This window comes from Plecotus auritus (assembly GCF_963455305.1).
Source record: "Plecotus auritus genome assembly, chromosome: 1".
In the NCBI taxonomy this organism is placed as follows: Eukaryota; Metazoa; Chordata; class Mammalia; order Chiroptera; family Vespertilionidae; genus Plecotus; species Plecotus auritus.
The window spans coordinates 159,866,998-159,892,148 of record NC_137770.1 but is presented as its reverse complement, the minus strand read 5'-3'; the positions used below and the strand labels follow the sequence as shown (position 1 = coordinate 159,892,148).

Here is a 25,151-nt window from a genome sequence, read left to right as displayed (position 1 = left end):
AATATTTTAATAATACTTAATTGAAGAACTAAATCCCTAGCTAATATTCTGTGTGAAGACTCACTGTTCTTTTGGCATGGTGAAATGGATCCTGTTTATTACCTTTGGGTACACCTGCTCCCTCATTAGGAGAAAGAATATTTAAGACCCCAGTTCTTGAGGCCTGGCTTCACCAGTCCAAATACCTGCTTCACCCTGTGGTTATCTTCTGCTTCTCTGTGAGCCACCTTTAGTGAACAGGACTGTTCTGTGCTCAGGGCATTTGAGATGGAGTGTATCTAAGGGTGGTTGCAATTTCAAAAACAAAAAGCTTCCTTGTGGCATGGATAAGGTATCACTTTCTCTTTTGTCATATGTAATAATTAAAAGAATTCAAAGCAGGTCTTAAAATGTAATTATGAGAGAAATTTGTTCTTAAATTTTCTTGTAAGAGGGACAAAACTACTTAATATCTTTGTAATAAATACATTAATGTGGCCATTTCATTGCAGACTGATAGTTTAATGCTAAAGCACAAATTAATAAGACAAGTTTAAAATGGGGAGCCAGAACAAAGGTCAGTTACTTTATATATATAAATGTCTAAAAATGTCACTATGTAAACTTAGAAGTGATTCTAATGAAAGGTTTTTACATGGAAAAGTATGGTTTCCAAAGAAACTGCTGACTTTTTATACAATGTAGATAAAAGATTATAAGCATCTGTTTGATATGCAAAAATATTTTCCGCAGTTGGATTGGATTTTAGAATATTAAAACAATATTCAAAAACTGAATATTAAATACAAAAGTAACCCACAGTTAAATGAAAAAGTCATATTACTTATAACTATAACTTATTTTACACAGTGGATATAAATCCAAAAAATATTTTTTCTAAAAGAGGCACCATTGGGTATACTAAATATCCAAAGTGAATTTGTTATTTTAAATAGTGTATAATTAATTTATGTATTTCTTTAAGTATTCTAGTAATTTGCTTTGTGAGCTCAGATTTTCCTGTTTTCTATATGAACAGCACAATAGCAGTGATGATTCTCCAGAATCTCCTGATTTCCTCTAGCAAATGCAGATGCTGTCTAGCAAATGCATGTTGATGTCTGAGGTTACTTGGTTAAAACATGAGTCAAGAGTAAAGATGTCCTTAGGTCAGGCCAAATACTTAATTCTCTCCTCCCCATTCAGTTTTATTTTTGGTGAGTTTTGTTAAGGCCACATTGCTTAGTGGAAAGGACTAGCATCCCCACCACAACCCCATGTGCTGGTGGCACTAGCATCTCTTGGGAATATTCAGCAGGCCTTTTATTTTTTGTAAATTGTACAACAAAGCCCCATGACCGCAGTTGGTGACTTTATTTGAACATAATAGAAAAGCTTAATAGAGGCATTGAGTTAGAATAATATCAGGTCACTGTAGTGAAAAGACATGGATTTCAAATTCGGTCCGGGATTAACACTGACCTTGTTAGTGAGTGCCTGTGGACAAGACCCTCCAGGAAATTGAAGCTTGGAGAGGTCATTGTAAAATAACGTCCACCTTTGGGTATTGGAGGACCTAAAAAAGAGGATCAAAGGCACTGTGCTTGCTTGCCTGCTGTCAGACCAGACTGCAGCTCCCCACGACTTCCCTACCTAGGTCTTTCGCCAGCTCGCGGTTGGTCGCCCTCGTTGAGTTTTAAAAGGCGCCATCCCGTGCCGCCCCGTGGCAGCCTGGTCCCGCGGCTGGCCACCTCACTGGCCTTCACTGGCGGCAGGTCCGGTGGCGCATCGGCACAGCCCCCTCCCCCACTCACCATGAGGTGAGGAGGGCTGGCGGGGGGGCCCCCCCACCCCCAGCTCTAGCTCTCCTCTGCTGCCTGGCGCACCTAAATGGTCAGCGAGCTGCCTGCCAGAGCTGCCTACCAAAGCGCTGGGTATAGAGGAGATTGATAGAAGGAATAGGCCAAAATGCCGTACCTGCAGGGGGCTTTAGGGAGTGGAGTGACTTTGGTGGGGCCATCGAAATGAGAGGTGACACACGGTTGTATGGTTCTTGAAGGTTTACTGAGTGCCTTTGTTCCTAACTCCTTATTGGATTCTGTGAGTATGGTAGTGGGGAAACCCTTGCAGAACTGCTAGAGAGATGGCATCACTTCTTACATCATTTCTGTGTGTGTAGATTTGCTATATTTTGGGTCATCTTTTGAAAATAAAACTGACTCCCAAGTGGGCTTTGCACTGCAGATAACAACCAGGGATATCTTGGATTTTATTTCTTCTGTGCATGATTATTTTGATATTAGAAAACTTTAAAACTTTTGTATATGACATGTAAAAATTTTTATGAATATCATACATTTCTCATTCTATAGTATTTTCTATTTTTTAATTTATTTTATTATTTTTTCCATCACCATTTATCCCCCCTATACCCTCTTTCACCTCTACGTACCCCCCTAATTTCCACAATCACCACACTGTCATCCATGTACATGAGTTCTTTCTTTTGTATTTTCTGTTTTTTAATGGGGACACTTTGTTTTGTAGGTCTCTTTATTATGAGAAATGCTATTTCCATTTTGTTTTCTCTACTTTGTTGTCATTTAATAAACTAACTTGTTGCTACTTAGGACTATAGGAGATCTTGTTCTCCAAAATGAAAATAGCTTTACTTCCCCCAGGTTGTATTTATACGAATGTAACATTTCAGGTAATAGTACATAAAATTGTAAAAATGTTACAAAAATTATCTGTATCCACCCAGAGACAACCTGAGTAGAGTATTGAGTATCTACTGTGGTGCTAGGGGCTCTGATGGACAAGGGGGACTTTGGTGAATAAGATAGAATATTTACCTCTATAGACCATACATTTACTTTTTGGGCAAGATAGGTCCCAAAAAAGTAAATTGATAAAATGTGGTTATGATGAGTGCTTTAAAGAAAACACCTACTTTACTAGTAGGTGGGGTGTTCAGAAGTTTATCTAAATAGGCGTCCTCAAACTATGGCCCGCGGGCCACTTGCGGCCCACCGAGGACATTTATCCGGCCCACCGGGTGCTGCTGCCTGTCCTGCTTAGCAGCCGACTCATCCCGGGCCCGCAGTGCGCATAGGAATTTGTTCATAGTTGTTTTTTAAACTATAGTCCGGCCCTCCAACGGTCTGAGGGACAGTGAACTGGCCCCCTGTTTAAAAAGTTTGAGGACCCCTGATCTAACAGGATAACTTCCAGATTACACTAAAGGAAGAGAGGGAGCTAAGCCATGGGCAAAAGGGGAGAAAGCATTCCCTTCAGAAATAACCAGTGCAACGGCCTGAAGACAGGAAAGGGCTTGAATCTGAAAGATCATTGTAGCTAGAAGTAACTTGGGAAGGTGGATTAAGGTGAGTAGGAAATTAGTAGGGGCCAGATTTTACATGGTTATGGCAACAAGAAGTCACGGAAGGGTTTTAAGTAGAGAAATGAAGTGATCAGGAAAACGAATAGATTCATTCATTACATAAATGTTTATTGAAACTTTATTGTGTATTAGGCACTATTCTGGGCACTGGAAAAGGACAAATTCCCTTATTCATAAAGCTAATAATCTAGTGGTAGGAGGATAATAAACCAAGAAAAATATCAGATATTGACAAGTGTTATGCAGAAGAGACCATTGTTTAAATTGTGGTCCATGCTCTTTAAGACTATATACACACACATATTTCTCTTTTGTAATCTGCTTTTCTTTCCCCTAATCAATTTATGGTAAGACATTTTTCTGTGTTATTAAATGAACAGCTTTTATTTGGGAACATCTTAATTTTGTTTTAAGATTAAGTATGGCAAAAATAGTCATAAGTGAAAAAATACTATATGGCAACAAAAATTTACATATTATAAGGCATCTGTTGGGAAAGAATTACGTAGTAACTTTGTTTTGAAGGTCCGACATGTGGCTTTCCTACTTAATCCCATATCCCAGCAGCTCATCTGTGTTTTTTTTTTTTTTTTACTTTGACCTATTTGTGTGGTTAGTTTATGGTTTTCCTACTTATTGAACTAGTTCTTACGTTTTTAGAACGAACCCTAATTGATTTCAGTTATTAATATCTTGATGGACTTTCTTTGCTGTACATATATTTTAGTATCAATACTAGAGGTCCGGTGCACGACATTCGTGCACTGGGCGAGGGGGAGGCATCCTCAGCCTGGCCTGTGCCCTTTAGCAGTCAGGGAGCCCTTGGGGGATGTCTGGGGAGCAGGCCTAAGCCGAAGTCGGACATCCTTAGAGCTGCCGCAGAGGCAGGAGAGGCTCCCGCCACCCGCTGCTGCGCTCGCCTTCCATCAGCCCGGTTTGTGGCTGAGCGGCGCTCCCCGTGTGGTCAGTGCGCATCATAGAACTGGTCGATTCACATATTACCCTTTTATTATATAGGACTCCTAAGAGATGGGCCTGCAGTTTCCTTTATATGCTTTCTTTGTCAGATTTTAGTATTAACATTTGACTGCTTTGTAAAAAAGAATTGGAAAGCTTTATTCCTTTTAGGTTTGGAACAGATTAAGTAGCATAAGTATTATTCTTTCATTCACTTACAAAATACGCACTTACTAAACACCCATGTGCCAGGCATTGGACTAGATGCTGGGTAATTAGAAGTAAACAAAACATACATGGTTTCTGCCCTCATAGGGCTTGATTTATTAAGAAAATAGATACTAATGAAGTCATTATCTTTATTTATTTTTTAATATATTTTATTGATTTTTTACAGAGAGGAAGAGAGAGGGATAGAGAGTTAGAAACATTGATGAGAGAGAAACATCAATCAGCTGCCTCCCGCACACCTCCCACTGGGGATGTGCCCACAACCAAGGTACATGCCCTTGACCGGAACCGAACCTGGGACCCTTCAGTCCGCAGGCCGATACTCTATCCACTGAGCCAAACCGGTTAGGGCATGAAGTCATTATCTTTATATATAAAAGCCTAAGTGACCATTACAACCGGCCACCTGGTAGCTATGCTGCGCACTGGCCACCAGGGGGCAGACGCTTAACACAGGAGCTTCCCCTCCAGGTGGTCAGTGCACTCCCATGGCCGGCCAACCTCCCGTGGTCCCACCCCCCAGCTGGTCGGCCCCTATCCAGACTGGGTCGGGGATCCCAACTGTGCACAAATTCATGCACTGGGCCTCTAATAAATACATAATCCTATATAATAAAGAGTGAATATGCTAATTGACCCTCACGCCGTCGCAAAGATGGCGGCGCCCACAGTGAATAAGGAGGGAATGCTAATTGACTGCCATGCCCTCAAAGATTGTGGCACCCACGGCCAATAAGAAGGGAATATGCTAATTGGCTGCCCTGCCCTGAAAAATGGCGGCACCCACAGCCACAAGATGGCAGCGCCCAGTACCCTCAGCGCTGCTGGCATGCCTGCCTCCGGAGTCCCCCAGTCCCCTCAGCCCCCCAGCTGCCGAGGGCCAGCCCGAGGCACAGGCAAGCCTTGGTGGCTGCCCAGCCACCCAGGGCCAGCCTGAGGTGCAGGCAAGCCTCGGATGGCAGCTGCCCAGCCACCAAGGGCCACCCGAGTTTCAGGTAACCAGGGCCAGCTGAGGCTTGCGCTCTCAGCAGTGGCAGCAGCAGAGGTGTGATGGGGGTGTCTCCTCCTGATCACCAGGTCACCTCCCGCTCCTGAGGGCTCCCTGATTATGAGCGGGGGTAGGCTGGGCTGAGGGAACCCCCCCTCCAGTACATGAATTTTCATGAACCGGGCCTCTAGTTACTAGATAAGTACTCTGAAAGAAAAGAAGGTGCTTTGAGAGGCTATTATTGAAAATCTACTTTAGGTTGTACTTCTTATGTATTTTAGTAAATAGTTATTGAGTATGTATACACTAAAAGTTAATTTTTTTAAGTATTTATTGAAGATTTAATGTGTAGTTAGGTCTGTAAATACACAAGTAAATAAAATGAGATATTTATAAAAGTAAAAATAAAAAATAATGGTAATAGTAGCTACCATAGTAGGTGGTATATTCCACATTTTTTAAACAAATTAAGAAATTAAAACTTAGATTAATTAAGACACTTCTAGTTTAATGTGTTCAGTTGTACACCCCCTCTGGAAATCCCACTAAGATTGTAATAGAAGAATAAAGATACATATCCTGAAAGAGGAGGAGAATGAGAGAGGAAAAGATAGGTGAAATCAATATTTGAGAAACTGGAAAGATGGTGACATAGTAAATGACTTAGTGGATTGGAGAAGGCTGAAGAGATAAGCCAACAAGATGCAAGCTCTTTCCCACCACAGAATCTGGAAAAGGCTCAGGATTTGGATGTACACAGTACTTCTCATGGCAGCAACACAGGGTAGAGCGGAAATAGAAGAGTTGATGGTGATTTTTATTATTTTGATGCCCTAGATCCCCTTCTCCACTCCACACAACTACCACTCTTCTACCCTGACAGAAGACTGAAGGTTTACACTCAGGAGACATTAACTAGGCAGGCTCTAGACAGCTGAAGTAGGGGTGAAGCACCTAAATGAAAATGGGGATTAAGTTAAAGTCTACAGACTGAACAGTGAAGTCAGACCTTCCTTTTTCTGTGTGGCTCCCAGAACTAATAGTCAAGCTTATGTTTCCCCCTAATCAAGGTATTAAAGGATTCTTTACCAGGGAAATTATGGCAAAATATTTAACAGATAAGGACTTTCGGCGTTGACTTGATTAAATAGCTGCATTGCCATCAGGAATGAGGGCTGCTGGTCAAGAAGCACTCTTCGTGCTTCAGACTTTCAGCCAGTTTGAAGTACCTACACCTAAATAGAAATGAACATCCAAGGATCACTAGCCATTTGAAGTCAACATAAAAGACAAGTAGGAAAGCCCGGCGTGGCTCAGTGTTGAGTGTCCACCTGTGAACCAGGAGTTCACGGTTTGATTCCCCGTCAGGGCACATGCCCGGGTTGTGTGCTTGATCCCCAATAGGAGGTGTGCAGGAGGCAGCCGATCCATGATTCTTATCGTGGATGTTTCTTTCTATCTCTCCCTCCCCCTTCCTCTCTGAAATCAATAAAAATATTTTTTAAAAAAAGACAAGTAAGAAATAAAAGGAACTTGGTAGAAATAGATTCATTGCAGGTAAGAGAATAAAACTTCAACAAAATAAAACTATAGTATCTAGAGAGAAAAGAGATGATCCATGAATGAAGATGAAGTTCTATTTTTAAAAGAGAGAAATTATTCAGAAAACAGAAAAAAGGTCTGTAACAGCAGAAATTGCAAAAAAAAATTTAATACAAGGGTTGGATAATAAACCTGAAGAACTCTCCCAAAAAAATAGAACAGCCACAAGAATTAGAAAATATGAGTGAGAATATTTAGTAAATAGTTATTGAGTATGTATACACTAAAAGTTAATTTTTTAAAGTATTTATTGAAGATTTAATGTGTAGTTAGGTCTGTAAATACACAAGTAAATAAAATGAGATATTTATAAAAGTAAAAATAAAAAATAATGGTAATAGTAGCTACCATAGTAGGTGGTATATTCCACATTTTTTAAACAAATTAAGAAATTAAAACTTAGATTAATTAGACACTTCTAGTTTAATGTGTTCAGTTGTACACCCCCTCTGGAAATCCCACTAAGATTGTAATAGAAGAATAAAGATAAATTAAAACGCCAAAAGTCCTTATCTGTTAAATATTTTGCCATAATAATAGAAAATTAGAAGACTAGTCAATGAGGTTCTTCATCTAATATAGTAGCAAGAAATTTATCTGTATCCCAGAACTGAAGAATATGAGTTTCTATGTTGAAAGAAACTGTTTATCTGGTGCCCTGGACAAGAAAACAGGAGAACAAAACAAAACCACCAAACTGAATGTACACTTCCAAAGGAACAAGACCAGATTAGTTCCTAATCTTTCTACTTATGAAAAGAACAATGGGAGGAGGGCAGCTCTCAGACTACATTTTGAAAAAATTCAGGAGAAAAAGAACCCTGTAAATTCCAAATTATCTGTAAGTGCTGTCAGAAAGCCATGATAGGAAGTTCCAACAGTTCTATGAGAAAGATAAGAGTTGTGCAGAGGAGGCATAGCTTAGAAATCTCCAGCAACCCTTCAGTCCCAGATAAGGACTAAGAGAATTGCTATGTACTGGCCTAAGACTAAACAGCTGTATAGCATCCATTAAGGAAAGCAGAGGGGGAGGAATTGGGAAGTGCCTGCGCAGCCCAGAGTTCTTAGAACATACTAGCAAAATACTCCTAGAAGTGAGTATATGCCCATGGAAGCAAGGGTGGGTTCTCTTAATGACAGTGGTCTTCAGAAGGAAACCAAAGCTGCAAGTAAAGTCCCTCCTGAACCAGATTTCACTTGCAAATTATAAGAGGAGTGGCAACAGAGGCACCATATTATTTAAAAATACAATCCTTGGAAGCAGAAACAGAGAAAGAAATTATTAAGCTAAGAAACCTGAAAACTGCTGTTTTCCCTACAGCCTGAGCCTTCTGCCAGTAGTCCAGGGTCATTCATCTCATGTACATATGAATAACAAAAATATGTACAACATTTATATGATCCTGTGGTAGACTGCATTTCATTGTTGGTTTTTGTTCTTTTAACATGTTTTTATTAACGGTATCATTCACCTGCCAAAAAATTCACCACTTAAAAGTGTACAGTTTATTGGGGGGTTTTTTTAGTATATACACCAGGACATATCACCATTTTCTTTTTAATATATTTTTATTGATTTCAAAGAGGAAAGGTGTGGGATAGAGAGAAAATAATGAGAGAGAATCATTGACCAGCTGCCTCCTGCACGCCCCCCTACTGGGAATTGAGACCGCAGCCCTGGCATATGCCCTGACCAGAAATTGAACCATGACCTCCTGGTTCGTGGGTCGATGCTCAACCACTGTGTGACAACAGCCATTTTTTATTAGTTATGTACCCCAGGGTTTTACTTCTTATATTCCTGTCATGACTCTGCAGTTCTCCCCACTAAGGGTATCTTTCCTTTCCTCATGATTTTGGGTTTGGCTGTGTGATTTGCTTTGATCAATAATATCAGGTAGAAGTGACAGCATGTCAGTTTCAGGCCTAATATGCCTTAATAGGACTTGGGTACATCCACTTGTTCTCTGTATCTCTGCAATTTCCATGAGAAAAGCATGCCCCTGTTAGCTTATTGGTAAATGAGGGATATAAAGTATGCAGTTCCACTCTCTACAAGCCTAATTTAGCCAATACTGTAGAAATGTAACAGTAAATGATTGTGATTATGCCGCTGAATTTTGGGATGGTTTGTTACTAAGCAATAGTTAATTGATACAAATGTATCACATACAAAAAAAAGGTTAAGGGGTGGGGGAACCACAATTTTCTACAAATGATTGGGGGGGAGGGGAAATGGCCACAAAGTAGATCATGTGTGGTCTCCCCTATTATGCTTCACCAGCAGAAATGACTATTTGTTCCAGAGACTGTGTGACACACAATCCTAGAATATTTACTGTCTAGATCTTATGAAAAAGATCTTCTCATCTCTTCAAGTAGGTAAAAAATGCAACCTAAAATTCCAATGTACATTTAAAAATAAATAAATGAATACATCACTTCCATACCTACTAGGATGGTTATAATCAGAAAGATAAGTGTCAGCAACAATGTGGAGAAATTAGAACTTCCCATGTAGAGCTGGTGGGAGTGTAAAGTGGTACAGCCACTTTGGAGAACAGTTTAGTAGTTCCTCAAATGCGTAAACATGTTTACCATATGATTTAGCAGTTCCCCTAGATGTATACCCAAAAGAAATAAAAACATGCCCACACAAAAACCTGTACATGAATGTTTATAGCACGATTATTCATAATAGCCCCAAAGTAGAAATGACCCAAATGTCCATTAGTTGATGATTGGATTAAAAATGTGATATATCCATGAAATAAAATAATTGGCCATAAAAAGGAATGAAATATATGCTACAAATGAATGAACCTAAGCCAGTCACAAAGACCACATATTGTATGATTCTTTTTTTATGAAATGATCTAGTATAGGCAAGGCTATGGAGACGGAAAGTAAATTAGTAATGGCTAGGCCTGGGGGTAGAGAACAATTGGAGGTGAGGAGGATGGTTAAGGGGTACTGGGTTTCTTTTGGAGGTAATGAAAGTGTTCTAAAAATGCTAGTGGTGATAACGTGGGTTGCACAACTCTGAATATGCTAAAAGTCATGGAATTGTATACTTTAAATGGGTGAATTGCATGCTATGTTAATTATATGTCAATAAAGTTGTGTTACAAATGAATTAGTGCTGGCCAACGTGGCTCAGTAGTTAGAGCACTGGTCCTTGCATTGAAGGGTCTTGGGTTTAATTATCCATCAGGAGCACATACCTGGATTGCAGGTTTGATCTCGGGTCCTGGTCAGAGTGCATGTGGGAAACAACCAATTGATGTGTCTCTCTCACATCAATGTTTCTTTTTCTCTCTCTTCCTCCCTCCTCCTCTCTCCCCTTCCATTCTCTAAAAATCAATGGGAAAAAAATATCCTCGGTTGAGGGTTAACAAAATTTTTTTAATTAATCAATTAATGATTATAGAACTATGTAAAAAGATACAAAGCAGAAATATAAGAATTTGAGGAAGAGAGAGCCAGATAGTAGGAGGATGTGAAATGGGAACTGGCAAAACAGAAAAGAAATGGAAGAAAAACATTAAACCTTTCCAGAGACAAAGAATAAATGAGCTACACATGGGAGACAAGGCACCATTGCAAAGAACACCAAGGTAGAAATGAAATCTTAGGTATATTTTGTCACAGTTTGAAAATGAAAAAAATAAACACATGAGAAATAAAACAAATATATTTTTATTTTTTTAATTTAATAAATCTTTATTGTTCAGATTATTAAAATTGTTCCTCTTTTTTCCCCCATAGCTCCCCTCCACCCGGTTTCTACCCCACCCTCTGCCCTTACACCCCCCCACTGTCCTCATCCATAGGTGTACGATTTTTATCCAGACTCTTCCCGCACCCCCTACAACCCTTTCCTCCCGAGAATTGTCAGTCCACTCCCTTTCTATGCCCCTGATTCTGTTATATTCACCAGTTTATTCTGTTCATCAGATTTTTTTATTCACTTGATTTTTAGATTCACTTGTTGATAGATATGTATTTGTTGTTCATAATTTTTATCTTTACCTTTTTCTTCTTCTTCCTCTTCTTAAAGAATACCTTTCAGCATTTCATATAATACTGGTTTGGTAGTGATGAACTCCTTTAGCTTTTTCTTATCTGTGAAGCTCTTTATCTGACCTTCAATTCTGAATGATAGCTTTGCTGGGTAGAGTAATCTTGGTTGTAGGTTCTTGTTATTCATCACTTTGAATATTTCTTGCCACTCCCTTCTGGCCTGCATAGTTTCTGTTGAGAAATCAGCTGACAGTCCTATGGGTGCTCCCTTGTAGGTAACTAACTGTTTTTCTCTTGCTGCTTTTAATATTCTCTCTTTGTCTTTTGCTCTTGGCATTTTAATTATGATGTGTCTTGGTGTGGTCCTCTTTAGATTCCTTTTGTTTGGGGTTCTGTGCACTTCCTGGACTTGTAAGTCTATTTCACCAGGTGGGGGAAGTTTTCTGTCATTATTTCTTCAAATAGGTTTTCAGTATCTCTTCTCTGGCACCCCATAATTTGGTGTTGGTACGCTTGAAGTTGTCCCAGAGGCTCCTTACACTATCTTCATATTTTTGGATTCTTTTTGCTTTTTGCTTTTCTGGTTGGGTGTTTTTTGCTTCTTTGTATTTCAAATCTTTGACTTCATTCTTGTGATTCTCTTGTCTGCTGTTGGATCTCTGTATATTATTTTTTATTTCAGTCAGTGTATGCTTAATTTCTAGTTGGTCCTTTTTCATATCCTCAAGGGTCTCGCTAAATTTATCGGCCTTTTCTAGAAAATTCTTATTTTTTAAATATATATTTTATTGATTTTTTACAGAGAGGAAGGGAGAGGGATAGAGAGTTAGAAACATCGATGAGAGAGAAACATGGATCAGCTGCCTCCTGCACACCTCCTACTGGGGTTGTGCCCACAGTAGGTACATGCCCTTGACTGGAATCGAACCTGGGACCTTTCAGTCTGCAGGCTGACGCTCTATCCACTGAGCCAAACTGGTCAGGACCTTGTCTAGAAAATTCTTGAAAAACCTTATAACCGTAGTTTTGAACTCTATATCCAGTCGTTTGCTTTCCTCCATTTCTTTCATTTGTGACCTGTTTCTTTGTCTCTGCATTTTGGCTGCTTCCCTGAGTTGATAGAGTGGCTTTGTGTTCTAGGTGTCCTAAAGGGCCCAGTGGCTCAGCCTCCCCAGTTACCTGCGGTAGACACTCTTGGTGCACCCCTTTGTGGGCTGTGTGCACAGTCTTGTTGTAGTTAAGCCTTGATTGTTGTTGGTATCCCTGGGAGGAATTGACCTCCAGGCCAATTGGCTGTGAGGATCAGCTGTGTCTATGCTGGGAGAACTTCTGTACTGGAGACTCCCTTATGAGACAAGACTTGCAAAAGCCTCTGTGCTCTGCTTGGATGGGGCGGAGTCTCAGGGCGGAGCAGACAGCATGGGCTTCCTGTCAGCCCCGCCCTAAGAGGCCCCTGTGTCTCAGTGTCCCGTGGTAATTGCTGCAAGCACCTCTGAGAGAAAGCCACCCTCGAGTTCTGCCTGCTGCCAGACAGTCCAGTTTCTCCCCAAATGAGTCTGGGTCCCCAGAGTCTCGCCCGGAACTGGAGTTCAGAGCAGTTGGGAGCTTTTGTCTCCCTCTCGCTTGACAAAGCCAGCTGCGTACTCAGTTGCCAGCCCTCCGCGCGCGCACGCCTCGGTACCTCTGCCTTCTGCAGTTCCTCTGAGTCTCAGTGCGCTTTTCTCTTTCCTGACAGTCCAGTTTCTCCCTGTATGAGTCTGGGTCCCCAGAGTCTCACCCAGAACTGGAGTTCAGAGCAGTCGGGAGCTTTCGTCTCCCTCCCGATTGAAAAAGCCAGCCGTGTACTCAGTTGCCAGTCCTCTCCGTGCGCGCGTCTCAGTACCTCTGCCTTCTGCAGCTCCTCTGAGTCTCAGTGTGCTTTTCTCTTCCCTTCTAGTTGTAGAATTTCCACTCAGCCAGCCTTCCTGTGGTTTTGGATGATGTCCGTTTTGTCTTTTAGTTGTAGTTTTGAAATTGTTGTGCGAGGCAACAGTTCAGGTGTTTACCTATGCCGCCATCTTGGTTTCTCCTCCCACAAATATATTTTTAAAAAGTAAATAATGAGGTAATGATATAAAAGGCCAAAATATGTAAAACTGGAGCCCCCAAAGAAGAAAAGCAAAACTATGCAATAAAACAAAGTGTAATTGAAGGTATTTTTTTCCTTAAATAAATAAACATATATATGAATCTACCTAATGAAAGTGTGCATCATGTTCCAAGGAAAAGTGGCACAGCACTGAGATATATTCTGGTAAAATATGCTGGGCTGGCAAAAGATCATATTGTCTTGGCCAGGTGGTTCAGCTGGTTGGAGCATCTTCTCATATACCAAAAGTTTGCTGGCTTGATTTTAGGTCAGGACACATACCTAGGTTGTGGGTTCTTGGGGTGAGTAGGGGAGGTAACCAGTTGATGTTTCTCACATCAGTGTTTCTCTGTCTCTTTCTTGTTCTCTCTCTCAAATCAATAAAAACATGTCTTTGGGTGAGGTTTTTTTTTTTAAAGATTATATCGTAAGGGAAAGAAAAGCAGGTTGGTGGCAGAACAGAAACAACACCAGAAAACTAATGAACCACATGCAAAATACTCAAGGAAAAGTGTGAGCTAAGGATTTTTGTTTTTTATTTTTTTGTCCTGCCAAACTGTCCTTTGGGTGTAATGACTATTGATGAGGAGTTTTGAACATTCATGGTTTCATATATTTTTTCTTTTTTTAATCCTCACAACATGCTTAGAGAGAGGAAGGGAGAGAGAAAAAGAAACATCAGTGTCACAGAGAAGCATCGACCGTTTGTTTGCCTTCCATTCACTCCCCAACTGGGGATCAAACCCCAACCCAGGTATATGCCCTGACTGGGAATTGAACCAACAACCTTTTGGCACACAGGACGATGCTCAACCAACTGAGCCATTTCAGCCAGGCTTCAGGTCTCTTTTATGCAAGTCTTTCTTGAAACAACTAGAAGACAAATTCCAGTTGATCAGTAAATGAGAAGGGAAACTTCAGCCAAGGAATTGACAACTAAAATCATACAATTTATTAGAAAGTGTTACTAGAGATCATTGTCTTTCTAATTTTAAAGGGAGTATCTTTTATGTTCCACCATCTATTTTTGTTGGTGATACTGCCTTAAAATTTTCTTCTTTATAGTTTACTAGAGGCCCAGTGCACGAATTCGTGCACTGGTGGGGTCCGGCCACCCATCCCAATGGGGCCGATTGGGGCTGGGCTGGCCAAGGGGATGGGCTGCAGAAGGTTGGCCACTGGCCTCGCGCCTGATTGGGGTGGGGGCACCAACTGGGGGCAGGGCCAGTCGCGGGGGGGGGGGGGGGGCGCTGCAGGAGGTCAGCTGGCCCTGCCCCCAATCAGGGTGGAGGGGCCGCAGGAGGTTGGGAGGGGTGATCAGGCCCCAATCAGGCCAGTTGGCTGCTGCGGTGCGTGTATAGCAACCTGTCATTCCAGTTGCTTGGCTTTTATATATATAGATTTTTTAAATATATTTTATTGATTTTTTTACAGAGAGGAAGGGAGAGGGATAGAGAGTTAGAAACATCAATGAGAGAGAAACACCAATCAGCTGCCTCCTGCACACCCCCTACTGGGAATATGCCCGCAACCAAGGTACATGCCCTTGACCAGAATCGAATCTGGGACCCTTCAGTCCACAGGCCGATGCTCAATCCACTGAGCCAAACCGGTTAGGGCTATATAGAGATTTTTAAATTAATTTTTATTTAAGTATAGTTGGTACACAGTCTTATATTGGTTATATTAATTTCAGGTGTACAATATAGTGATTCGACATTTTTATACTTTACAGTGTGATCACCCCACTAATTCTAATCATCTGTCACCATGTAATCTTAACACAATATTTTTAGTGTATTCCCCTTCCACTTTTCATCCATCCTCTCAAATGTTCCTTCTGATAACTATTCCTTTGATTGCTGTTTCTATGAGTCTATTCTTGCTTTGCTTGTTTTGTTTTAAGATTCCACATATAAATGAAACCTTATGGTATTTTTCTTTCTCTGCCTGACTTACTTCACTTAGCATAGTGGTCAGCAAACCATGGCTCGCAAGCCACATGCGGCTCTTTGGCCCCTTGAGTGTGGCTCTTCCACAAAATGCCATGGCCTGGGCGAGTCTATTTTGAAGAAGTGGCGTTAGAAGAAGTTTAAGTTTAAAAAATTTGGCTCTCAAAAGAAATTTCAATCGTTGTACTGTTAATATTTGGCTCTGTTGACTAATGAGTTTGCTGACCACTGACTTAGCATAATACACTCTAGGTCAGTGGTCGCCAATCTTTCGGACCTCATAGATCATCAGGTTGTTGCAAATAGCCAGATTTTATTCTTTTTTATTGGTGTGTAATATTTGTGTGTGTGTGTGCGCGTGCGTGCGCGCACAAGTGCCACCTCTTCCTTATCCATTCATCTATTGATGGACACCTAGGTTATTTCTATATCTTCTCTATTATAAATAACTAGAGGCCCAGTGCACAAAAATTTATGCACTCGGCGGGGACAGGGGTCCCTCAGCCTGGACTGTGCCCTCTCACAGTCCGAGAGCCCTCAGGGGATGTCCGACTGACGGCTTTTTCAACTTTCTCTTTTTTTTTTTTTTCCCATTAATCCTCAGCGAAGGATATTTTTCCCATTGATTTTTAGAGAGTGGAAGGGAGGGAAAGAGAGAGAAAGAGAAAGATTGGTTGCCTTCCTCCCCCCATCCAGGGTGGGGAATGTACCTGCACCCCAGGTATATGTCCCTGACTGGGAAATCGAACCATTGACCCTTCTGTGCTCAGGCTAAAGCTCTACCACTGAGCAACACCAGCCAGAGCTATATTCAACTTTTTTTTTTTTTTTTTTGCAAGCTGGATTCTGAGTAGGGGACGTGTATGATCTCTCCCTCCCTCCTCCTCCCTCTCTTTCTCCCTTCCTCTCTAAAATCAATAAAAATATTTTTAAAGACTTTTATCCTATGATCTTTTTCTAGAAATGTTACAGTTCTAGCTGTTATGTTTAGGACCATGATTCATTTCCAGTTGAATTTTATGGATTGAGTTAGGGCCCAGGGTTTATGGATTTTTCCATTTTGGTTGTTATAGCACAATTTGTTGTAAAAATGATTTTCCCCTATTGAAGTATATTGGCATTGTTGCTGAAAATCAGTATCTGAATTATCTATGGTGTTTCTTTGATCTGTAGGTATTATCTTTACATCAACACCACAGTCTTGACTACTTTAGCTTTATAGTAATTCTTAAACTCAGTCCTTCAACTTTGTTTTTCTCCAAAATTATTTTGGCTGTTCTAAATTATTTGGATTCCCATATAAGTTTTAAAATCAGTTCATCAGTTTCTGCAAACTGGAATTGTGTTGAATATCTGTAGATCAATGTTTTATCTCAGCATCCTCCAACAAGGTCACAAAGCTAGTAGAGAGCACAAGTACAGATTGAAGCTGGACCACATACTGCTCCACAAAGGAGCTCTCCGAAAACACTTGATGTATCTATCTATTCAGAGGTTATTTTTAGTTCTGTAGTACAATTTTAGGCCGAAATACTAATTGGTAACTGAATATTAAGCATACGCAGTTTGAAAGTCAGAGAAACAAAACATTGTGTAAGAAAGGAAATTGATCACCCATTGTGGCTCACTCATGATTAATGTATACAATGTCGTGAAACATTGAATACTGATTTAATAAAAATGATATTACTATGAGAGGATGGGAAGAAGTGTATTTTTATGTGTGTGTGGAAAGGTGTTTTTCATTAAAGGAATATCTAAAGTTTATACAGGTATTTTATTTAGAAACATGGAGTTATACCAGAAGACACAGCTAAAGTTGGAAAGTGGTCACCTAAGAGAATTGAAAATAGGGTGCCCTGGGAGGGTAGGGGCAATGACTGATAAGCCTAGTGGCATTTGGCTTTTTATTCAGTGTATATACTTTGTTGAAATTTATTTTTTAAAAGAAAGGGAAGAAAGATTGAATAGCTTTCTTGTTCTGACACATTCCTGTCACAAAGCTAGAAAGTCACAAAGCTAGAAAGACCTGGGTTCAAAATCTTGTCTTTCCAAGTCCTTTGATTCCAGAGTCCATGCCCTTAATCACCTCCCTTTAGTCTGAAGAGGAGATTGTCCTGAACACAATTGTTTCATAATTCTGAAATTATGACCTAAATGTTAAAGACTACCAGCAAACAGGTCTTTAGTTTTCTCCGCTTATCCCCAGCACTAGTGCAGAGCTATACATTTAAAAGGACTGTGGTAGATATCTGTGGAACACTTATGAAGAATGGAGTGGAAATGTGAAAATCAGACTATATGTAACTAAAGAGGGATATTACATGAATAGTAATAAGAATCAAGGGTATTTTGCCCTTGTGCCTGGGAGAAGGTAGATTTATTGAGAAGGTGGAAATCAAGCAGTCAGAGACTTTAAATACCTTATACAGTAAACCCTTGATTTTGTGGGCCTCAATTTAACAGACAAAATTTCTGGTCTGTATGTCACATGTGAAAATTAGGTTGGGTTTTTTGTTGTTATTAATTCATTGTTATTTTTAACAAATTTTAGTGAATAGGCCATATGTTGGAAAAATTACAGTAATACATATAGAAAACTTTTTGGTGAAATTAAACTTTTCATACATACTTAATTTTAATTATACAAATGTGACTACTACCTAAGTAAAAACAGGTAAACTCACTAATTTGTCAGTTTTTGAACATAATCATTTGGAAAATCTACTTTATTATATAATGGACTTTCAACTTTTAACAAACACCCCCTCTCCTAAATTAATCTGTTATATCGAAGTTTTACTATATTTTAAGTTTCGAGTTTTCACAGAAGTTATATTAATTTTTGTGCTTCCTTGCTAATAAATACTAGGATAAATGTTCTTCATGGCAACAAATAAAAAAGAAATTTGATAAATTATCTAGTGCAGTGCCCAATGCCTCAGACATACTAGGCCTTCAGTAAGGCAGATTTATAGTCACAGTGTTAGCACTGAAAAGAGCCTTAGAAAGATAATTATAATTAAACTAGAGGCCATTGCACAAAATTCGTGCACTCGGGGGTGAAGGGGTCCCTCAGCCTGTATTGCAAGAGGGCGCAGGCCAGGCCAAGGGACCCCACTGGTGCACAGTTGGGGCTGGGGAGAGAAGCGGGAGGTTGGCCATATGGGGAGGGACTGTGGAAGGGCTCCAGGGCATGTCTGGCCCATCTCTCTTAGTCCCGATCAGCTGGACCCCAGCAGCAAGCTAACCTACCGGTTGGAGTGTCTACCCCCTGGTGGTCAGTGCACATCGCAGCGACTGATTGACCAGTCGACTGTCTACCCCCTGGTGGTCAGTGCATGTCATAGCGAGTGGTTGGGTGGCCTTAGCATATCACGCTTTGATTAGTTGAATGACTGACCAGACAACCGGACACTTAGCATAGTAGGCTTTTATTATATATGATGAGGCCTTAGAATAAAACTTTAACAAGGTTCATAGTGTGCTTTCAGCTGCCAATCAAAGTGATTTAAACAATCAGGGACATGTATAATCTATAATGATGAAAGCATAATGTGCTAATTAGACTGGACGTCCTTCCGGACAAAGCCAGGGGCTGCAAGGGAAGCCCGGGTCCCGGGTGCCAGAGGGAAGCAAGTGCCAGCAACCAGGGGAAGGAAGGCCTACTCTTGCACAGATTTTGTGCATTGGGTCTCTAGTTTTACATATCAAAAGATTCAGAGGCAAGGCAGCTCCTGTTCATTCAACAGTTCTAGGACTTTGTTAAGGATCTAGATTCTTTCTGTTTGGTTCCATCATCATTGTGTTGGCTGCTCAATCTAATTATGGGTGCTGGGAGCTCTAGACAAGAAACCCATCTTCAGATAAGGCCTTAAGGCTAGAAGAAGATGGAGTCAGGAAGAGTGCACCTTTTCCTCCTGTTCTTTTTGTAAGAAACTTTTTTCAGAATTCTCTTTGTAGAGTCTTGGCCAGAGTTGAGTCACATGTTTATTCCTAAAACAATCACTGACCAAAGAGAATGAAATTACCATAATGAGCTTAGATTATTTGAGATACGCACACACCCCCTGCTTCCAAGCCTCTCCTGAAGCTTTGGATCACCCAATACCTAACCAAAATTGCTTGTTTGGGAGAAGGGAAGAAAAAGGGGCATTATTATTGAGAAGGCACTCAGTAATATCCCAGGAAGGTGTCAGAACAAGTTAATGATAGGCCTGCAATAGAATCCTGGTATCCTGATTCCCAATTTAATTCTCCCTTCTTCACATAATCCACTTGCTTAATGAATGAATATCATCATATTGCTACTTTTTCTTAAAACTATTCATATCCACACAATTCTGACTCAAATACTTTTGCAAGGGGGAAAGTGTAAAATTATACAACTATACATGTGATTTTTAAATTGCTTTTTGTAAAGCATATTGAATTCCTCAAATAAAAAACAATTTGCAGTTCCTTACATGTATCTTGTTTCTACCTCTGCATTTGTTCCATTGCCTAGAAAACATATACACTATGCCCTTCTTTGGCTTATTTTTAGTACTTATTCAGATTTCAAGTATCAGTGCCTTTCTGAAACCTTTCTTAACATATCAATGAAATTGGTTGTTTGTACCATTATGTACTCATTATATCGTGTTCTAGATTCTCCTACATATTTCTAGTACTTAGTTTCTTTACAGGCTTGTCTTCCTTTTCTAGTCTAATAGTTTTCATTGTAGAGACTTTTTCTAATACTGGGTATGTAATAATTGTCACTAATAATTTTATTTAATGAATGGATGAATCATATGACTAATTTATGACTTCTCCAGTGTTTTTGCTATTATGGATTCTGGTGCATGGAATACCCTTGTACATATATCCTGTGCACTGACACTAGTATTTCTGAGGAGTTGATTCTTAGAAATGGAATGGTTATTTGATATGAACATTTATAAGTTTTTTTTAGGTGCTACCAAATTGTGTGGGGAGATATTTTATTTGTGTTCTATTTGATTTTGCCGTTTCCAACCAGTAGAATATGAATGTGATTCTTTAATCTCTTCATTTTGAAGGATTTTTTTCCCAGTGAGGCAAAAGGGATTCTACTAGCATAATTTATTTCTGTGGACAAAATTTTCTTTAAAACTTAAAAAAATATATATTGGAGGAAAAGCATTTCATTTTATGTGTGTTACTGCTTATATAGCAACTTTAGCCCTTAGTTCTGTAGAGTGGTCATAGGAGGTAGCCATTACAGAATTGTACCTAATGCAAATTAGATGCCAGTAATTGTTTGTTTATGTAGTAGATATGCTGTAAATAGAACTATTCATTTTATGATATAATTTTTTCTTTTTTCATTTTAGCATCTATGGCATTAACAGAAAACAGGACTATGTCAAGAACTCTGGGGGTATACTTGGTGAAAATGAATTAAGACCACCCACCCAGCTACATTCTCTCTTAGAGAAGACCAGGACAGGGTTCATATCAGAAAACAGTGGGTATTAAACTAAATGCAATAAGTTATTACTAATAAATTCAAAGTAAACCAGTATAATTTTTAAAATTTTAATTTTAATCATATGAAAGAACTTTTAAAATTTATAATTTTCAATAGCTACAAATTTCTTTAAATCATTAGTCCAAAACTGATAAGTGATTGATTAAATTTTTTAATTGTATCAGGAAAGGTATTTAAGGAAAATTGTCTTACTCCTCATTTGTATTTTTTTAATTATGATTTATTTTACTTGATTCTGACTTAAAATATCTTAGAAGTAATATATGCTTATATAGGAAAAAACCTAAATTTGTAGAAGTATGTATAAAGTAAAAAATGTAAGTTCCCATTTTATCCATTTCCCACTCTCAATAACCATTGGTTTAAACACTGTTAACAATTTGGTTTCCCATCTTTCTAGATTTTTATCTGTATACTTTCAAACACATAATTTGGAATGTTGTTCTTTTTTTAACCACAATGACATTATATGATGCATGTTATTTACTCCATAGTATATAATAGATATCTTTATATGCCAGTATACGCAAGTTTATTTTGCTTAGTAAATGCAATGTGTTTCCCTGTTGGTGGCAATTTTAGATTATCTCCACTGTTTTTGCTGTTATGCATTCTGGTGCATGGAACACTGTTGTACATATATCCTGTGCACTTAACACTAGTGTTTCTGAGGAGTTGATTCTCAGAAATGGAATGGTTACTCGATATGCACATTTTTAAGTTTTTGTTAGGTCCTACCAAATTGTGCTCTAAAAAAGTTGTATTTATCTTAAACTGGCAATTCTTTAGTATATTAAAAGTAAAGGTAATACATTTAGAATTAGATGATTAAGGGGTGGGCTGTTCCTTCAACAACTATCAAATGGCCTGCTTAGACTTAAAATATAACATAGATAGTATTAGCAGGGGTAGTTTGCAATCCATCTATAGGAGATACTGATAAGGACCTTTAATGGCCTATATCCATGGTTGGCAAACTGCGGCTCGCGAGCCACATGCGGCTCTTTGGCCCCTTGAGTGTGGCTCTTCCACAAAATACCATGGCCTGGGCGAGTCTATTTTGAAGAAGTGGTGTTAGAAGAAGTTTAAGTTTAAAAAATTTGGCTCTCAAAAGAAATTTCAATCGTTGTATTGTTGATATTTGGCTCTGTTGACTAATGAGTTTGCCAACCACTGGCCTATATTGTTGGGTTCTGAGCGTTTCTCTTGTTGATGAGTGCTGTTGTTTAATGCACAGACAGGAGATGTGGTAATGAAAGTTCTGGGGTGATGTAAAGGTGGCTGATTTTTGTCAGTTTTGTGACACCTGAGTTGTTGGCATTAGTTCATCTCATTATTTGATGTCAGACCAGATGCTTATAGAATGAAAAATATACCTGTGATTTACCATCAGAAATCGGTTTATCCCAAAACCAGATACTCAGTATCTCTAATGGATTTTGAGAAAGGGGAGATTAATGCAGGGTACTTTGAACAGATTCTACCTTGTGTCAAGCTTGAGTTAGCACTTTAGATTGAACCCACATACAGCAGAGAAATGAGTCCAAAGTCAGGTGCTACAGGAAAGCATATTAACTCAATTTCCAGAGCCATTATGATTGAACTTAAATTTTCTTCATGTGCTCTCTATTGGTCACTTAAGCCCTAGGGCCACTTTTTCTACATTATAGGCAAGTACTTTTTAAGTTACCTTTTTAGATGTATTAGATTTTTTTTGTGCAGTAGTTCCCTCTTCATTCTCCTAATCCTCCTATCTAATAAAAGAGTAATATGCAAATTAACCATCACTCCGCTACACCCACCAGCCACGCCCACCAGCCAATCAGGAGCGAGTATGCAAATTAACCCAACCAAGATGGCTATGGCCATGGAGCGAGCAGGAGGCTTGGGTTTCCCCGGTAATGGAGGAAGCCAAGCTTTCCGCACACCCTGGCCAGCCTAGGCCTCCACTCAAGGCTACAAAGTTTCAATTATAGAAGATAGATAAATCCCAACAAAAATGGCGGCAGCCACAGAGCTGAAGAGAGCAGGAAGCTTGAGTTGCCCCCGGCGATGGAGGAAGCCAAGCTTTCCACACACCGGGGCCAGCCTAGGCCTCCACAAAAGGCTACAAAGTTTTAATTATAGAAGATAAATCCCAACAAAAACGGCTGCAGCCACAGAGCAAGCAGGAGGCTTGGTTCCGCTCAAGGCTACAAAGTTTCAGTTACAGAAGATAAATAAATCCCAGATACCAGGGTCTCCACTTGGGTTGCCAAGGGGCGTGGCTGGGCTGCAAACCACCACAGGACCCTCGCCCAAGCCGCCCCATGTCCCAAGGGAACCCCCACCCTGATCCGGGACACCCTTCAGGGCAAACCAGCTGGCCCCCACCCATGCACCAGGCCTCTATACTATCTAATAAAAGAGTAATATGCAAATTGACTATCACTCCAACACATAAGATGGCTGCCCTCATGTGGTCAAAGATGACTGCCCCCATGTGGACACAAGATGGCCAGCAGGGGAGGGCAGTTGGGAGGGACCAGGCCTGCAAGGGAGGGCAGTTGGGAGGGTCCACGCCTGCAAAGAGAGGGCAGTTGGGGGTGATCAAGCCTGCAGGGGAGGGCAGTTAGGGGTTACCAGGCTGGCAAAGGAGGGAAGTTGGGAGCAACCGGGCCTGCAGGGAAGGGCAGTTGGGGGGGTCCCAGGCCTACAGGGGAGGGCAGTTAGGGGTGACTAGGCCTGCAGGGGAGGGCAGTTAGGGGCAAACAGGCTGGCAGGGGAGCAGTTAGGCATCAATCAGGCTGGCAGGCAGAAGCGGTTCAGGGCAATCAGGAAGGCAGGCAGGCGAGCAGTTGGGAGCCAGCAGTCCTGGATTGTGAGAGGGATGTCCGACTGCCCATTTAAGTCGGACATCCCTCGAAGGTCCCAGATTGGAGAGGGTGCAGGCTGGGCTGAAGGACACACACCCCCGTGCACGAATTTCGTGCACCAGGCCTCTAGTATTCTTATAACCTTGAATGTATAAATAATGTGTATTGCTTACCAAAAATGTGACCATTAATTTAGTGCTTAAAATGTTTTATATAAGTTAGATTCTTAAATGAAAGTATATTATGTAAGGAGAGATACTGTCAAATAATTCCTCAATAAAATTCTCAACTATCTTATTTATAGAGTAGGAAACTTGTGCTTTCTTAAGAGTATAATTGAAGTAATTTATGAACTCATGAAAGATTGAAGATTTACTGTGATTTTCAACACTGTGGCTTTTGACATGCTTTCCCTTCTAACCATAAAAGGACTACTTTTGTATATATATTGCTGTTCGGAGGATGCTGATCTAAAAGGGAAGCATTTTTAACTATAAAGATATAGTTTTAGAAGTAAAAATATATAAGCACAAAATAATTTATTTCCTACTTGTTTCTCCTTATTTTTCCTTTTTTTTTGTATCTTTAAAATTTATTTTCTTTTTCTGTTTTTACTTATTTTCTTTTCTTGTTTATTTTAAATCATCTTTATTAATAGCTTTATTGGGAATACTCTGCACATTGGTGTAAAATGTTCTCTTACTACATGTATTTGGGAAACACTGTGTTAGATAGGTATGTTGTTTTTTTTAATTGCACTGCTTTTACAATTTTAAGTTTATTGTGCGTTAACACTCAAAAATAGGGATATAGTAGTATTCAGTACTTATGAAACTTAAAACGTGCCTATCTATTAACACCTTGTAGAATTTAAAGAAATTGATAGTCATAGAAAGTTCATTTTTAAAGCTATGATAACTTTTGTTTCTGTCACTGGAAGCAACATATTTCTCAAATATTGAGCCTCAAAGTACAGTTACGTTTTTTATATTATATTGCCTTTTAAAAATATTAAATACAAGTTTCCAAATCTATAATTTTTAAACGAATTCTGATTTGTATTTAAGCTTTTGTAAGATGAATTTACAAATGCATAGACCTCCTAGTTTAAGTAATACAGCTTTAGAAAGCCATAATTTTAATTATTATCATGGGTGTTTTGCTATTTTAATCTAGAATATCTTTATTTTGTATAGCACTAGTATATTGATATTGAAGGAGAAAGTGAAACTGAGAAAAAGCAAAACAGAATTGATATGGATCAGATGTACCACTTCAGAATATTCTTAAGCGTTTTATCCTCTTTTCTTTCCTTCCTTGCTGTTTATAATCTTTCATTGTTGGTACTAGGAAGTTTTGTTTATAAAGCATTTTAAACTAACTTTATAATTGAAGTGTTAGGACAGGTTAGTCCAAATTAGTTTCACTGAAATGTTTGTTTTCATTTCTGTGAGTCTAGTTTCTTTTTTTCTTATTTGTTGTTCATAATTTAATTTTAAATAATATGCTTTTACCCTA

The 25,151-nt window shown here is 39.5% G+C and overlaps 1 protein-coding gene across 4 annotated transcripts in view; it reads left to right on the top strand.

Moving 5' to 3' along the window:
* TASOR2 (transcription activation suppressor family member 2) overlaps positions 1–25,151 on the top strand; it is a 104,300-nt gene that overhangs the window by 9,425 nt on the left and 69,724 nt on the right. For 3 of the 4 annotated variants that reach the window (XM_080669709.1, XM_080669708.1, XM_080669711.1), the window contains exon 2: positions 20,621–20,754. The gene's annotated coding sequence lies outside the window, so the exon portion shown is untranslated. Of the gene's footprint in view, positions 1–20,620; positions 20,755–25,151 lie in introns of those variants that run through there. The other variant, XM_080669710.1, reaches the window with a different exon arrangement.